Source organism: Microcebus murinus, chromosome 9 (assembly GCF_040939455.1).
Source record: "Microcebus murinus isolate Inina chromosome 9, M.murinus_Inina_mat1.0, whole genome shotgun sequence".
In the NCBI taxonomy this organism is placed as follows: Eukaryota; Metazoa; Chordata; class Mammalia; order Primates; family Cheirogaleidae; genus Microcebus; species Microcebus murinus.
In genome coordinates, this window is record NC_134112.1 from 33,359,296 (window position 1) to 33,377,648 (window position 18,353).

The following is an 18,353-nucleotide window of genomic DNA, read 5'->3' on the forward strand; positions in this document are numbered from 1 at the left end:
CCAGAAGTCTCTGCCAATGGATGCTCCCACCTGGGGAGTAGTGGCAGCTTAAGGAGCTCTTGGTTCAAGCTGAACTTCCTGTTGAAGTGAGTGGGGGTTGGGGCAGTTGCTCCTATTCAGCCTGTGGCACCTGAGGCATTTAGTTGCCATGGGAACCAGTACTTATGCAAATTGAGTCACAGTGGCACAGCAGACTCTAAGATGGTTGTTCTGGGGGAAAGATGGGGCTCACCCGCAGAAGCCTGCTCTGTTATGCTTCTCCACACACTTCTGATGGGCACAGGCTTTCACTTGCTGTCTGACCCTGGAACCAGAATCCTCTCCCATGCCTCCCCACCCTGCCATCTATGCTGTCAGCAGGTGAATGTGCCAAATGTCTGTGGGAAGGGGAATCACATACTGAGGTTGCCCTGCTGGCTGGGGGTGGAAACATGCCCCTAGTGCTAAAAGCAGGTTACTCAGCACAGAGAACTCTGGTGGCTATAATGGTTGGGGGAAGGGGCTGTGGAGTTGCCTGCACTGCTTTTGAGTTTGGAGGGGCATCTTTCCACCCTTCTGTCCTAGCCATGGCCACAGCAGCACAACTGCCCTCCTGTCCAAGCCCTGGCAGTGGCTATGCTGACTGAGGCAGGCTGGCTGAGAGTGTTGCTCTTGTTGCAGGGAGCCAAGTTACTCAGTGCAGGGCACTTTGGTGGTTGCTATGTGGTGGTTGTGGCCACACAGCTAGGAGTGGCTTGGGCCAAAATTACTTCCTAGGAGGCCAGGAGTGGAGGAGGTACAGAGGAGGAGGCATCCAGATGCAGGGATGCTGACTATCTGGTCTCTCGTGGCACTCCCCTATGGGATAAGAGTCTGGTTTCTGGCCTGAGGCACCTGGGTGGGGGAAGGGGGAAAACCCTACCCTTTCTCTGGGCTCTGGAACTTCCTGGAATTAGTTCACACTGATTATTCCCTTCTGTCTTCCTCTTGCTCAGTTCTTCCTGGTGGTGGTCCCGCACTCCAGTGCTGTCTATACCCGGGGTCCACTTGCAAATAGTAATCACTCTCCACTCTCCTCAGTCTAATCCTCAACTCTTGTGCCAGGTCAACCAACAAGGTTTGTCTCTAGTCAGCCATCTTGGCTTTCCTTTTTATTTTAATAGAATTAGAGGATGCATGTTGAATTCTGTTACATATATATACTGTATAGTGGTGAAGTCTGGACTTTTGTATCCTCTAATGTACATTGTACCCAATAGGTAATTTTGCATTCCTCACCCCCTCCCACCATTCCCCCTTTTGAGTTTCCAATGTCCATTATACCACCCTATGTGTCCTTGTGTAGCTATAGGTTAGCTTTCACTTATAAATGAGAACATGTGGTATTTATTTTTCTGTTCCTGAGTTTTTCACTTAGGATAATGGCCTCTAGTTTTATCCATTTTGCTGCAAAAGACATTATTCTTTCTTATGGCTGAGTAGTACTCCACTATATTAATATATCACATTTTCTTTACTCATCAGGTGATGAGCACAAAGGTTGGTTTAATATCGTTACAATTGTGAATTGTGCCACGATAAACATATAAGTGCAGGTATTTTTTTGATATGATTTCTTTTCCTCTGGGTAGATACCTAGTAGTAGGATTGCAGGATCGATTGGTAGATCTACTTTTAGGTTTTTGAGAAGCCTCCATGCTGATCTTCCTAGAGGTTTTACTAATTTACATTCCTACCAATAATGTCTAAATGTTCTTTTTTCACTGTATTCATACCAACAGCTATTGTTTTTTTGACTTTTTAATAATGGTTATACTAATAGGAGTAAGATAGTGCATTATTGTGGGTTTAATTTGAATTTATCTGATTGCATTAATTTGCATTTCTCTGATTAGTGATGGTAAGAATTTTTTCATGTTTTTTGGCCATTTATATATCTTTTGAAAAATTCCTGTTCATGTTATTTGCCCACTTTTTAAGGGAGCTGTTTTTTTCCCTTCACTTAATTGTTTGAGTTTCTTGCAGATTCTGGATACTAGTCATTTGTTGCACACATGGTTTGCCAATATTTTCTCCCACTGTCTATTAACTATTTTGATTATTTCTTTTGCTGTGCAGAAGCTTTGTAGTTAAGTCCCACTTTTCTAGTTTTGTTTATGTTGCATTTGGTTTTGGGGTCTTAGTCATAAATTCTTTATGTAGGCCAATGTACAGAAAAATTTTTCCTTGGTTTTATTCTAGGATTTATATGGTTTCAGATCTTACATTTGAGTCTTTCATCCATCTTGAGTAAGTTTTTATGTATAGTGAGAGATGGGGATCTAATCTCATTCTTCTGCCTGTAGATCTCCAATTTTCCCAGCCCATTTATTAAAAATGTGTCCTTTTTCCAAGGTATGTTTTTGTCTGCTTTGCTGAAGATCAGGATTCTCTCCTTCTTGGTATTTTGGTACAGTTTCATTAGAATTGGCACCAGTTCTTCTTATTACCTATTCAGTCTCACTACACATTGTTGGTCTATTCAGGAGTTCAATTTCTTCCCGGTTCGACTTTGGGAGGTTGTATGTTTTCAGAAATTCAATTATTTCCTGTAATCATTCTAGATTGTGAGTCATCATAATCTCTGATCTTTTGTATTTCTGTGGTATGTTATAATATCTTTTTTTTTTCATTTCAGATTGTTTATTTTGATCTTCTCTCTTCTTGGTTAGTCTAGTAGTTTATCAATTTTGTTTATCTCTTTGAAGAACCAATTTTTTGTTTCATTGATCCTTTGTTTTTTTATTATTATTATTATTTTTTTGGTCTCTATTTCATTTTAGTTCTCTGGCCTTTGTCATTTTTCTTCTGGTAACTTTGTGTTTGGTTTGTTTTTGTTTTTCTAGTTCCCTGGCATGTGCTGTTAGGTTAATTTGTGGTCTTTCTACTTTTTTGATGTAGAGATTTAATGCCATAAACTTCCCTCTTAGCACTGCTTTTGCTATATCCCACATGTGTTGGTATGTTGTGTTTTTTACCTTCATTTATTTCAAAACATTTTAAAATTTCTGTCTTTATTTCTTTGATCTAGTGATCATTCAGGAGCATGTTTTGTTTTCTACATATCCATATAGTTTCTGAAGTTCCTGTTTGTATTGATTTCTAGCTTTATTTCACTATGGTCTGAAAATATATTTCATACGACTTCAATTTTTTTTCTTAAGACTAGTTTTGTGGTCAACATGTGGTATATCTTCAAGAATGTTCCATGTGTTAGTGAAAAGAATGTGTATTCTCTAGTTGGGTGCTCTATAAATGTCTGTTAAATCCATTTGGTCTAAAGCCAAATTTAAGTCCAGTGTTTCTTGTTTAATTTTCTGTCTTGATGATCTCCTTAGTGCTATAAGTGGGCTGTTGAAAATCCCCACTATTATTGTGTTGCTGTCTCTTTCTTTAGCTCTAGTAAATATTTAGGATTTTTATATCCTCTTGCTGAATTGATCCCTTTATCATTATATAATGACATTCTTTTTTTTTTTTTTTTTTTTTACTGGTTTTGATTTAAAATCTGTTTTATCTAAGTATAGATACTCTGCTCACTTTTGGTTTCCATTTGTATGGAATATCTTTTTCCTCTTTGTTTTCAATCTGTGTGTGTCTTTATGTGTGAGTTTTTTGTAAGGAGCATATAGCTGGATTTTTTTTTTTTTGTCCATTCTGCTGATCTATATTTGTTTAAGTGGAGCATTTAATCCATTTACATTGAAGATTAATGTTGATATGTTAAGCTTTTTTCCTGTCATATAATTGTTTTGTAGTTCTATAAATTCTTCCTTTCTTTTTGTCTATGTGGTTTGCTGAACTTCTATTGTGTTACCTTGTAATTCCTTTTTATTTCTCCTTTGTGTGATTGATCTATTAGATCTTCAGTTTTTATATTTCATGTGTTTTCTTGATGGTAAATATTGGTCTTTGTTTCCATGTTTAAGAAACCCTTTGAGTATTTCCTGTAGGGCTGGTCTAGTGGTGACAAATTCTCTGTTTGCTTGTCTTGGAAAGACTTCATTTTTCCTTCATTTATGAAGCTTATTCTGGCAGGATATAAAATTCTCAGCTGACAAGTTTTTTCCTTCAGTATTTTGACATGCTATTTCATTCTCTCCTGGCCTGTAAGGTTTCTGCTGAGAGGTCCACTGTTTGTCTGACAGCATTTCCTTTGTAGGTGACAAGATGCTTTGCTCTTGCTAATTTTAAAATTCTGTCTTTCACTTTGACTTTAGTCATTCTGTTTATAATATGTTGTGGTAAAGTCCTTTTGCAATGTATTTGCCTGGGAAACCTTGAAACTTCTGTATCTGAATGTCTACATTTCTTACTAGTCTTGGGAAATTTTCATTGATTATTTCTTTAAATAACTTTTCTAAACTTTTCAATCTTCTTTTTTTTTTTTTTTTTTTTTTTTTTTTTTGAGACAGAGTCTCGCTTTGTTGTCCAGGTTAGAGTGAGTGCCGTGGCGTCAGCCTAGCTCACAGCAACCTCAAACTCCTGGGCTCAAGTGATCCTTCTGCCTCAGCCTCCCGAGGAGTAGCTGGGACTACAGGCATGCGCCACCATGCCCGGCTAATTTTTTTTTTTATATATATATCAGTTGGCCAATTAATTTCTTTCTATTTATAGTAGAGACGGGGTCTCGCTCTTGCTCAGGCTGGTTTTGAACTCCTGACCTTGAGCAATCCGCCCGCCTCGGCCTCCCAAGAGCTAGGATTACAGGCGTGAGCCACAGCGCCCGGCCAATCTTCTTTTGGGAATACCAATAATTCATAAGTTTGGTCTCTTTATGTACCATGTTTCCCTGAAAATAAGACAGGGTCTTATATTTATTTTTCCTCAAGAAGACACCCTAGGGCTTATTTTCAGGGGATGTGTTATTTTTTTAAAGTACGGTACAACAATCTACACTTATTCAAATATAGTTAAGTTGTCTTCTGGAACATCATCATAATTCTCCAAACCCCAAATTCCATCCTGAATTTCTTGCGACTTTATTTCCCTTAGAATCATTGGCCCCAATCTCTCCTGTTGAGCAATAGAGCTGGGGCAGATGAAAAGGGCTGCTCATCTTCTTTACCGCTTAGCGATGTAATGCATGGGTTGTGCAGATATGATGTGTAGCCATGCCCATCACTAGGTCTTATTTTCGGGGTGGGGCTTATATTGTGAAAATGCTTAGAAATCCTGCTAGGGCTTATTTTATGTGTAGGTCTTATTTTCAGGGAAACACGGTAGTCCCATACATACTGAAGACTTTGCTCATTCTATGTTATTCTTTTTTCCCCTAATTTTTGTCTAATTGGATTATTTCAAAGACCTGTCATTAAGTTCTGAGAGTCTGTCTTTTGCTTGGTACAGTCTTTTACTGAAGCTTTCACATGCACTATATATTTCTTTTAATGAGTTTTCAGCTCCAGATTTTTTTTTTCTCCTTTTAAGATACCTATCTTGATTGGTACATTTCTCATTCATACCCTGAATTGATTTTCTAATTTCTTTGTATCAGATTTCTCTTGCATCTCATTGAGCTTCCTTAGAATCAATATTTGGAACTCTTTATCTGGCATAATGAGGAATTCTTTTTGATTAGGATTTACTGTGGACAATTGTTATATGGTCCTTTGGTGGTGTCATATTTCCTTTTTCATGTTTCCTGTGTCCTTCTGTTGATATCTGCACATATAATATAATACTTGCTTGTTCCAATTTTTCAAAACTGCTTTTGAAGGGAAGAATTTTTTCCTAGAGCTATATGTATGTTGTTAGTTGAGTAGGATATTTTGGCTTTGGTTTTCAGTGCCTACAGTCATGTGATCTTTGTATGATTTCTTAGGCAGTACACACAGTAGTATCCTTGATTTACTTGGTGGCTTAAGGTGCCATTAATATTTGAGGCTGTGGTGAAGTTTTGCTTGGCCAATCCAGTCTTTGGGCCCCAGTAGTGGCAACAGTGGGCTTGAGTATGCCTGAGATTAGGTCACAGCGCAGCTTACCCTGGCAGCGATGTTAGTATGTCCTCAAGGGCCAATTCTTGGGCCTTCAGATGGCCTGCTCAGAGTTGGAGCAGAGGGCCAGGTGTGTGGGCAGTTTCTTAGGTTTGTGAGCAACTGGTATGATGTGGGAGGTAGCAGTAGCAGTGTTGGAGCCACCCACTGGAACCAAAGTGGTCCATGTTGGTGATGGTGGTAACTGCAGAGCATTGGGCAGGCTAGTCCCCAGTCCCACTGCTGTGAGAAATAGGGCAGTGGGTATTGCTTGAAGTGTGCTTAGGAGAGCTGGTCTCCCCTGTCCCTTCCTTTCTGTGTGGTGGCTGCAGCCAAATCACCATTAACTTGGCCTAAGCACAGCCCAGCATTAAACTCTCAAATGGCACCAGCTGTGGGTTTGTGGTTAGAGGCCAGAGCCCCGTTTCAGATAAACATCATGGGTAAGAAACTGGGGAGTGTGGTCCACACTCATCTTGATCTCACAGTGGCTTATGGCAAGACAGTGGGAATTGTCCTAGGTGTCTGTAGGAGAGCTTGGGTTTCCCTGTTCCTCCTCGCAGGGCAGGACTGCAGCTGTATCAGCCCTAACTCAGCCTGAGGGTGGGATAAAACCCAGCTTAAAACTCCCCAAATGGCACCTTGGCCCTATGACCAGAGAGGCTGGGGCCCTTCCCAGGCAGGCTGCATTGGCAGGAAACTGTGGGGAGTGTGGTTTGCTTGAAATTGGGTCTCTCAGCAGCCCATTTCAGGGTGGTGGGTATTGTCCTAGGCATGTGTTGTATACCCTGGTTTCCCTGTCCCTCTCCAGCCAGGTGGGGGCTGCAGCCATGTCAGCCCAAACTCAGCCTGAGGGTAAGTCACAGTCCAGTGTTAAACTCTCAAAATTGTGCCTCAAGGCCGGGCCCCACCCAGATAGGAAGTGTGGGCAAGAAACTGGAAAATGCTGTCAGCTTTCATCCCAGTCTCAAAAGCAGCCCACAGCTAGGCAGTGGAGACCTTCTAGAGGGAGTGGGGTACAGGGTCACTTTGGGCTCCTCTATCTCTCCTTGGAGCTGTGCAGTGGCTGCAAATGCACCCATGGTTTCCTGCTATCTAGACTCTCAGAGTGGTGCCCAGCTTAAGCTGTGCTAGGCTCAGATAACTGTGAGGTTCCATGTGGTTTAACTTTTTAGGAGCAACATCTCTATACACTCTCCAGGCAGCTTCACTGTGTTAGGCTTGAGACCTGCGTGAGTCAAGGGATTCTCTTGTAGCCAAGATCATGAAACCTTGTCTTGGAGTATGGAGCCCTGGGGGCTTCTCTGTTACTGTTTCCCCACACCCAGGAGATTCTCCCAGCTCTTAGCTGGTCCCTGGCCAGGCAAGTTGCCCTGAACCCTTTCGTTACTCACTTTTGGCACTTCCTTTTGCTTCTCTGGTGAATCCTAATGTTTTCTCCTGAACGATCTGTTCGAAATGTGAGTATCTGCTTATTATTCTGGTTCTTCTCTATGGAGAGGTGTATATGACCTGTGTCTAGTTGGCCATTTTGGTCATATTCCACTTTGCACATTTAGATCTGGTGTTTCTGATAACTTTCACTCATGCTGCCCATTTTCTTGTATGTGTTTGTTTATTTTTTTTTACTTTGAAATCATAATCCTTGATTTAATGAATTCTTTGAGGTCTGATTATAAATGTATTCCTTCAGAGCATGCTTGCTTTTGTTTTCTTTTGGTAGGTTTAGTTTATAATTCATTCAAATGGCAGAGCTCAGGTAACCATAGAGGGCAGTTGATATTACCATTCTGAGACATAAATTTTCCGTTTTTTCTGTTGTTTACGTGTTATATAAACACAGTCTAGGAAAGCTAACACTGTTTCCAAATTATTTCCCTTTTTAAAACTGTCCATCTTTCAACTTAATATTTTTAGTTAACAGAAGAAATTTAAGATTTTAAGCCAATTGAGGAGGGGTTGAGGCCACATGTTCAGTTTTAAATGCCTTAAATAGCCAGTTTTGAACATCTTTAAAGGTCAAAACTTGGTGATGAGGAAACGAGGTGCAGGTGCTTATCTCTCCACTTTACAGGGCATGGCTCATGACTCTTCAGTGTCCTCTTTGTATCCTGCATGTTGTAATGAATGATGTCATCAGGAAATCATCCTTTTCTGCAAGGAGAGGTATTAGTCCTTGGATGTTACTCAACCCACAAAGTAATTAAATCCTTATTTTCTCCCTTTTCTTCTCTTTCCAAAATTGTATCCATCATTCAGATATAGTACGCACATATTTTAAAGTCCTTATTCATAGAAACACAAGACTGAGAGGTTTCTTCTATCCATTTGACCATATATAGCAAAAGTGGTATTTTATACGTGGATTGTCAATTATATTTTACTGTAAGAAGAAACAGGACAGCACTAAATCTAAGTCAGATTCACAACATTTCCTATTAATTACTTCTACAAGACATGCATTTCAGTACTTTTACAATACATTTTAGGGTTTCTTCTAGAGGACAATATTTCCATGTTTAAGGTGCTATTATCATCTGTGAATTAGGAATTACAGTTAACTGCATTAAAGCCAATACTGTTATATATTATATTCATGATTTGAAAACAAGTAATATAAGTGATTTTCCTCTAAAATCTTTCTTCCAAATAACCTAAATTGTTTCCATGACTATGGAAATATTTCTCTCCTGTGTAAAAAATGTCTTGCCCATTATAGGTGTTTAATAAACTTTTGTCACATGAATAAAATTAATGTGCCATTTTTTATTTGGAATTCTATGTATCTCATCTGATGCTACAATTTTGGAGGCATGCCTTCAAATTCTGTAGTCTTAGGAAAAATAATTTTTAATTCAAATAGCTATTCTTAACACCTATAGTACCTGGGTCATGGAGTTGAGGTGGTAGGACCCTACCTTTAGGGCATCTCAAACTAATATTGAGGCTATATGTAGGACTTGGATATAGTCCTGGTCCAAATTATTTCCCTCCAGACCAAAAAAATATGTAATATGCCTGATATTAAAAGAAGGAATATTCCAAATTCTTAGAACTGTCCACCATATTTCACTTATGAGGGGTAAGCCTTTAACCTCAGCAAAAATATTTCCTTGAACGTGTCAAATCTCACCTTATATAACAGGGTACTTGATGGAAAGGGATTTAATGTATTTTATTCATTTGGTAATGTATCTGCCATTTTTTTGAAGGGATGTGGGAAGGTTAGAGGGTGTTGATGATTACTGGTAATTTCAATTCCTGGAAGCGAACATATCATTACATTTGGAAGTAACCATCTTGGGTTGAAGACAATCACCAAGATTGACACTTTATTTACACAAAAGTATCTAGGTACCCACTACCAACCCAAGATCTAAAATAAGATTGTGAAGTCATCTTCTGTCTGAATGCAGATGCTCTGGGTCCCAGTATGTTACGTTTTCAGTTTAGTAAGGTGAATCAGAGGTAGTTTGAGTATGATTTCAGAAAATGATTTCTTCCATTTAAAAGAGATCATAGTAGATTGTAATGGACAGAGTGTTGTTTAAGATGGTTTAACTTTGGGTAATATACCGTAGCCACCTCTGGGGCAAGTTCCTCTACTTAATCAAGTTCCTCGACTATATCATATAACAATCAATCTATTAAACTATTTTTCAATAGTAACATCTTCACTTGTTTTTCTTAAAAAATGACTTTTTCTCTTGTTTCCAGTGTCTTCTATTAGAGGACATTTTAAATGCTAACTTTCAAATTTTGTTTTTTGTTCATAAATGTTGCTTTTGTTAGTGAACATTTTCAGTGGCTTGAATATTTGTCCAAAACTTATGTTGAAATTTAATCCCCAATGGGGCAGTTTGGAGAAATGAGGATTTTGAGAGGTGATTGGATCATGATGGCTCTGCCCTCCTAAATGGATTGATCCAGTCATGGGTTAATGGATTAATGGGTTGCCATGGGAGTGGAGAACTGGTAGCTTTATAAGAAAAGGAAGAGACCTGAGTTAGCACACTCAGTCCCCTTGTCATGTGATACCCTGTGTTGCCTCTGGACTCTGCGGAGTCCCCAGTCCAAAGAAGGCCCTCACCAGATGTAGCCCCATGACCTTGGATTTTTCAGCCTCTGACTACAAGAAATAAATTCCTTTTCTTTGTAAATTACCCAGCTTTGGGTATTCTAAGCAACAGAAAACTAATACAACACTATCCATATTTTTTCTTTTAATGATTAAACTCCTAAGGCGCCACATGGTTCTTCCCTTTGAGCTCAGGTTGCCCAGGGCATATTAAGCTGCTTAAAGTGATGTGTGTGAGGGTGGCCCTATTGATGGTTGGTTTAGGGGGGGTGGTGGTTCTTTATCCCTAGGAGAGCTTTTTAACAAGGCCCTTGGGATGGGGCAAAGGACAAAGAGGGAGGGTTGGAGGAAGAAATGCTCCGAAAGGACAGATTTGCTTATTCATGTTGTTAACCCTTTATCTCCCAGCCAGGTTAGAGCTGTGCCGTTGTCATTCTCTGCTACCTCCAGTGGGTGCTGGACTGCCACTAGCTTTGTCTTCTGGCAGTGATGTGTAGGGCAATGATCTGTCCCACTGACAAGGAGGGAGAGGGAAAAGAACACATAAAAATCCTTCTCTGTCCCATCCACTGTGTCCTGGAATCTGGAGGCTTGCCTACATCCTACTGGGAGAAGCTGGGAAGATGGAGGATTAGTGGAGACAAGAGAGCAGTAGGTAGTTGTTGGATGACTCAGTAGTGTGGCCAAGCCTCGTGGGTGGCTAGAAACAAGGAAGTGGATATTTGTGCAACGTACTTCACCACTTCCTGGTCCTTGCTAACAGTCAATTGATTCTTCAAAGCATTCTCTCTCCTATTCCTGTATTCTGTTATTCTTACCTGCACAGTATAATTCACCCTGCCTGGGATGAAAAAAACAATTGCAGAAAGCTTTCCTCGAACTTTACCTTCAATGTCTCAAGGTCCACAGGGGGTGATATAATTTATTAGTGGGCCTTTTGTGTTTCACCATGTATGTTCCTGTCTGATGAGTAACCCATTTTACTTTTTTTTAGAAGCTGATGTGGCAGTCACATCAACAGGCAGCTATAAAAATTAAGCATCTGTAAATCCTTTTGATAAATATTTGTGAAGTTTCAAAATCCTCATGTCTGATCAGTGTAAATCAGCCAGCAAGACAGTCTCCTAGGAAAGCCATGTGGAGACATCGTGTAGCGCATTCTGACCATGGGAACTTGCTCGTGGGGGTAGGGGTGGGGGGTGAGGGTAGGAACTCACCAGAGTCTGTGGCAAAGACACTCTAGTCTACACAGAAAGCAGACGCTTCAGACACTGATACTAAATTTTATTGAGATCAAACATATAAACTCTGCTTTTGAGAGAGGAGGACTAAGAGGGTCAAAAGTCTGGTTGAAGGGGGCAAAATAAGAGTCTAGAAGCGAAGTTCCTGCAGTTTGCTCTCCTAGTCTCACTGAGCAGAGGTAAAACTACATGATGAGGAAGAAAAATTTAAATGAAGATAACTTTGAAACTATAAATAAGCAAAAGAAATAGACTTTAATATACTCTTTGGATATTTTCCTGAATTTTGAACATGGAAAAAAATACTTCCTTTTTCTTTTCTTTTTTTTTTTTTTTTGTTTCCCATTTAAGCTCTCCCTAATACTGATTTGTTCACTAAAAAGAAATTAGAAAGTAAAATTCTACTAAATCAACTGAATGGCATTAACTCAGCAGGGTAAAATTTAAAAATAGCTTTATTTTTTTCCTATTTTGCAAACCTCTCATACCTAGTGATGTTTTATGGTCACTTTCAGTTTCATTTTTTTCAGGTATTAAAAGTTCAGCCCGACTGAAATTAAACTTCTGACATTCAGTTTAAAGGTTTTCCCTTTTCCTGGGGCCTGACCTAGAAGGTTGGGAAAGCATGTGGTGAGTCTGTCCTCTCTGTCTTGCTTTATATCTTCCTGACTTGCCATCATTTGCCTGCGGCTCCTCCAGAGCTGGTTTGGATGGAGGAGTAAGACATTAGAAAGCAAGAAGAGTCTTATTGACTTAGCTGGTGCTATTTGCAGCTCTTACTTGGATGTTCAGGGCTGTCTGTCATGGCAGGCTGCTAATGCTGGCTCTTCATTTAATAGGGCAGCACCATGGGTTTTCTGATTAGTGGCACTGAGGTTCTCCCCCTGCCCCACCCTCCAATTCCGTGTTGCAGGAGTTTCATGCTCTGGCTAAACTACTTCATTCTGTTCCCTTTGCATGCTGTAGTGGTATCTACCATTGCACAATTTTAGTTGCCTGGGGTCACTCAGATGTGGTGAGTGACAGTTTGTGTTTGGTGAAGTTCTTTCGAGGTTGCTCCACCCAGTGGTTTTCTTATAGCCTTCTAATTCGTAATCCAGGTCACTTTTGAGGACTTTATCACCCTATCCATTTGTAGTATCTTTGTGGTATGTAGGTCCACAAGTTTCTATAGCTCAGGAAGCTACTTTTGCTCACAAAAGTAGCAAGTGTGTGTGTGTGTGTGTGCGCACGTGCCTGTGCATGTGGGTCTTCAGCTGTCCCTGCTTACCTACTCAAGTCCCATAAAAGGCACAATTTATGTGAGTGGAATGAGGTGTAGACAAACCAGTTGACGCATTTTTAGTTCAGTATCAAGCCCATATGGTAAAGTTTTTGTTGGCCAAATATGAATGGGATGGGAGTGGGGGGAATCAAGATGGCTAAACATTTGATGCAGATCAGTTTGAGTGGCAAGTTAATGTGTTCTGAGACTCGAATGAATCTAACCACCATTCTGCATCCACACAGGGTGTCCTCCCTGTGTGGGTCAATGAGAGTTTGAGTTACAAAGGAAAGTTGAGAATGCTTTTCTCTGAACATGCCTGTAGGTGTCACTGAAGTAAATGACTCCTTTACCCTGGATTTGATAATGGGACAAAAAAGTAAAGTAAAAAATATTTCATATAGCTGTCTATATTATATTAACACCATACAATAGCAGCAATAACATAATTCACAGTAAGTCTGTAAATTCTCCTATTTCACAGATGTGATTTATCTTAGACAAAGTATTCTCAGCAACAGCCTTCATTATGGAGCAGGGAAGGAAAACTCCATTCTGGTTCCCTGCAGACATCCCTCCCTCAGGGCAGGAGGCATATTTCTTCTTTCTCTGATACCAATCGCTCATCAGAGACGCCGTCTTCAAGCTAAGAATATTGATGCCTCATAAAAAAAAAATCACATAGGCATTGGTAGTTAAAGGAGAATGACGATGGAGAAAACATTTTAAAACATGCTTGAGATAGCATTTAATTCTAAAAGTAATTTTTTTCTCAGTATTGATTTTTTTTAAGAAAACCATAAATGTTGATCACTTAGAAAAGATTGTACTGTTACTCTCTTGTTAAAACCCAGTGCAAAATGATCAACTAGAAATTCTATCTCTGAGCTTTCACAGCTAGAGAAGAGGGTATTTAATGATATTACCTAGAAAGGACTTGGCACTTGTATTTCGATACTGTGAAGGATACTCTATACGTCATTCTTCTCATCAAGAGGCTAAAAGACTTATTTCAATCCAGAATGGCCAAGACTGGGTGCAAAGAAGGATGCTCAACAAAAAGGAATTTACAGATCTTTAGCACCATGTTAACAGAGTATGAACAGCCTTTCTTAATATTAGCAAGAATTTTGTAGGCCTAAGGAGACAAAGAATTCTCTTTAAAAACTTCTGATTTTTATAGTGAAATTTAAGCAAGTGAAAAAGACATGGAGAATAAGGCTTCTGAAAAATTAGTTGTCAATGAAACTTGGCTCAGAATAAGACAGACATGAAATTCTGAGAATTATCAGCAGAATCTAGAAGAAGAAAAAATCTGGACAGGAGAGAGAAACTATTCTTGTAGTTATTCTAGAATAAGTGTTACATGTTTTATGTGAGGAAGAATTAAAAGTTGACAATAAAACTCCATTGTATACTTCGTGATGAATAAACATATGCAAATGATTAAACAACTTTTATATTTTGAAGGAATATATTCAGATTTTAACTATAAGGGTTTAAGCATTTTCTGATTTTTTTTTTTCCCTTACAAAGGCCAGTGCTAAATAACTCTTATGGTATTATCACCTACAAATATTTGAAAAGAATGGACCCTACTTGCATAGCACAGTTACGATTCTGGTTTCTAAGTTGGAAAAAACCAATTAAACAGCATCCTTTGCAAAGTTCGGTCTTAATGAGACTTCTTTATGCTTGTAATGCTTTATCTTTGATGCTACTAAAAAAAGAAAACTATCCTATTTAGTATATACAGTAAAATTTTAAAAGTGCTAAAAAGATGTTTCTCAAAGTTAAACACAGAATTACTATGTGGTAATTCAACTTCTAGGAGGTATATACCCAAGAGAAATGAAAATACATGTACACACTCTAAACATATGTTTAAAGCAACATTATTCATAATAACTAAAAGGTAGAAACAACCTAAGTATCCATCAATGATGAATGGATAAATAAGATGCGATAGATCCACATAAGGAATTATACTATCTCTCAATAAAAAAGAATGTGGTACTGATACCTGCCACAACATGGGGGAGCCTTGAAAACATACTAAGGGAAATAAAAAGCCAGTCAAAAAAAGTTGACATACTATATACTTCCATTTGGATGAAATTTCCAGAATAAGCAAGTCAGATTAGTGACGGGTGGAGGTGGGAGAAGAGATTATGACTGCTACTTTTTAGGGTGATGAAAATGTTCTGAGATAGTGATAATGATTGCACAACTTTGTTAACGCCACTGAGTTGTACACTTCAGGAGGGTAAATTTTGTGATATGTGAATTATTATGACTCAATTTAATAAAGATGGATTGTTGAACGTCATGACTTCAGTCTGAACTTCCCTCATTAATGCTCTTAGGAAGGGAAAGTTTCTCATTTGTTCAATTCAAGAGTGAAAGGGTAATTCACAGGATGCTACCTTTCTGTGATTCTTATAAGGATAGGAAAAAATGTCTGGGAGGCATGTAATATACTAGGGTAGACAGAGGGATGTCGTCTTTTATTAGCCGCTCTGAAGAAGACCATCTTCCACAGTGCAGCCTACCAGTAAATGGAAATAAGTCATTGCCTAAGGCAAATGAGTTACATTAACTTGGGGGGAGGGGTGGAGGATCCTAAAATAGACAGGGGACTCATATTAAAAAATAACACATTGCAGGGTTTTTGGTATATAGAAATTATACAGGAAACCAACATAAATATTTCTGGATTTCTGCTTTAATTTCTTCTCTGCAGAATATAATTATATCAAAAAAAGCCTTTAACTCTAAAAATGCAAATATAATTATTTTAAGTACAACATGTCACCCCCTTCCAAACAATATGAAGAAATTATATTTAGATCAAGACAATCCTGTCATTACATAGTTCATTCTAGTGGCTTTGAGTATAAAGTATTTATGAATACCCAATAGAGTTTTGTAAGTTGCAAAGACCAAAATATACTCCTGACTATAACACATGATGTTCAATCTGCAGATTGATGTTTTGAAGAGTTTTTTCATAGACCTGGGACGGTTCCTTTGTGTTTCACCACATGCTATTGCTCCTCTGGCTCAGGATGGATTCATTTGATTTGGCTTATTGGGTGCCAATAATCAGTAAATTAGTGACTGTATCTGTGATGGCACTTATTTTCACCTTATGGGTGTGTTTGTTAATGTTTTTAGGTACACTTAAAAGCTGTTTAAGCATTTTTTTCCCTCCAGAAAGAATAAATAAAAACATTTTTACATAGTTGCACTAAAACTCATTTAAAAGTGCATGTGGAGCTCATGCCTTTTGTCTAAAGAAATCAAGTGAACTGCAAGTATAAAATTAGAACTTGCAGTATGAAACCCTCGTCATGCCAGCATTTGGAAGTTTTGTCCCCGCTTCAGCCTAAATGCTTTCTCTATCTCCCACCTTGATGTGAATTTGTGCAGATGGGTTCTGATCCTTGTATGAAAGACATAGCTATAAACTAAAAATACAAGAGGAGACTCAAAATTTATATCTTAGAAAATCAACCTAATCCACTATACCTTCTTTTAAAAAGTCAGCCAAAGATTATGAAAAATAGCAATAAGACCAGCAGCAAGAACAACTTAAACAAGTACATTCACTTCAGAAGAAACAGGAAAAAGAACTTTAAAAGAAGCTAACTATTATGAAAGTAGCTTAAACATTTGGGAAGCGTATTTCTTTCAAAAATAATAGGAAACTACAAAAAAGAATGATGGAGAACAAAAAGGAGTTCTTTTGTATTGAAGACACAATTGCAAAAATTCAATAGTTATGAAGCTAAAACTAAGCAACTCTCTCAGAACAGGAGAAAAAAGACAAAAAGGAAAAATTGAAAGAAAACATGGAGTTTCAATGCAGGAAAACTTACATTGGCCTAATAGAATTTCTGGGGGAAAAAGAACAGGAAAATGAAGGGGGGAGGGAGAGGAACCTTAGTAATAAAAATACAGAAGAAAAATTTCGAATACTAAAGCATCAGAATTCTTCAGATTATAAAAGCCCATTGAATTCCCAGGATGATGAGGGTGGGGTGGGGAATGAATAACTGAAATTTCAGAGCACAAGGAATTAAAAAGAACATAAAAGTTGTTAGGATGTAGGGAACATGTCATATTTATGATTAATGTTAAAATGAATCAGATTGACATCACACATCTCACCAACAATATCGGATCCTCGAGGCAATGTGACAATGCCTTGGATGCTCTGAGGAAAAATTCTAGGGTTGTCACAAGGCAATCAAGTGTGACAGTAAAAGAAAGCTATTTTCAGACATTCAGAAACTTTCTCTTATGTCCTTTTCTAAGGTTACTTGAAGATTTACTTCAGCAAAACAGGTGAAAACCAAGAAAGAAAAGACATGGGGAAAACACAAAAAAGACAAACCCTAGTGCATACCTCAATTATATAGAAAATCTAAAAAGCTATCGGCCCAAATTACAATAATGCATAATGATCACAAAGACACGCAAGGCTGTATCGGAGTTGATGTCTGAGGTTTAGAGGAAAAAGAACTAAGAGCAAGGGCAAGAAATGAGACTGCAAAACTGTAGGGAAGAAGTTCATTCAGATTGTATATGAATAAGACTTAAAAGTGGTGGCAAAACTGGAAAATTAATAATGGGTTAAAAACACAAATTTGTTCTCTTATACAATGAAGTTCAGTGGTCAAAGTTCTAATATAGAATTTCCATGAATTCATCAAACCCCAGGTGCTACATGGCTTTTCTTTGCTACCCCAAGGGTATGGTCCTTGGCAGTATTGTCTTAATTCCACCCAGCAAGAAAGATGCAGGCAAGGTGCACAGCCCTTCCTTTTGTGGAAATTGATCACAACAGATTTGTGTATATCTCTTTGAATGTTAAACATGGACTTCACTTAAGGAAAGCTGGGTGGGACTGTGTGCTACCTAAAATTTGGGGCAGTTTGGGGAGGGGGCCATCTATTTGTGAAGAAAATGGAACAGATAATTAGAGACCATAGGGAGCCTTTTCCACACCACTGCCCCCCCCAAAAGTCTATTTGCTGGTAATTTTTTGGGGCCTTATTGGCCATATTTTATTACCTATTATATTTCCATTAAATTTCCACTGTGCTTGGAAAGGCAGAATGCAAAGATCTTTAGAAAACAAATAGATTGGCTAAAGTCAGGGCATTAGACTGTTTTGCAAGGGTGCAAGAATTGACATGAACATCAAATATTAGATAAAATAATTACGTATTTATGTATTACTAATTTTCATATGGATATACTTCTTCATAAAATACAATTTCACTTATTGTAATTTATTGTTGCATATTTACCATCAGTAGACACTTGTACAAGTTTAATTGTTGGGTATCATAGCTGTAGGGGGAGATTGTGGCTTGGGGATAGTCTATGAAAATTTCTAATTTTAGAAAAGGCAATCTCATACTAAAAAAAGTTGGGGATCATTCTTACCAGATTTTGTAAAGATTTGTGTATTACTGATTCTTGGCTTTGTTTCATAAGCTTTCTCTTCTTGCATAAATTCTTTAACTTCTAATTTTTAGTATTTAGTATTTTGTTAGTATTTCTATTTTATTTTTTGTAGGGAACCTTTGCTTGCTTTTGGAGCAGAGTGAGTATAAACATAAAATCTGATAAAAGGTTCACCTCTGCAGCCAGGTACTAGCTACTGGAAGCAATGACTTTCATATCTTGGAATTGCAAAAGGCCTCTTATCCAGGTATAAAGCAATAGTTGCAAGTTGTAATGGCAGTGAACTTTGGATGTTTAAT

The 18,353-nt window shown here is 38.3% G+C and overlaps 1 long non-coding RNA gene across 3 annotated transcripts in view; it reads left to right on the top strand.

Annotated features, from left to right (window-relative positions):
• Positions 1-18,353, top strand: part of LOC105880193 (uncharacterized) — a 122,384-nt gene that overhangs the window by 23,876 nt on the left and 80,155 nt on the right. For 2 of the 3 annotated variants that reach the window (XR_012921002.1, XR_012921000.1), the window contains exon 1: positions 198-360. The exons of the other annotated variant lie outside the window; for it this stretch is intronic. This is a non-coding gene — a long non-coding RNA (uncharacterized LOC105880193). Of the gene's footprint in view, positions 1-197; positions 361-18,353 lie in introns of those variants that run through there. 3 annotated transcript variants of the gene reach the window in all.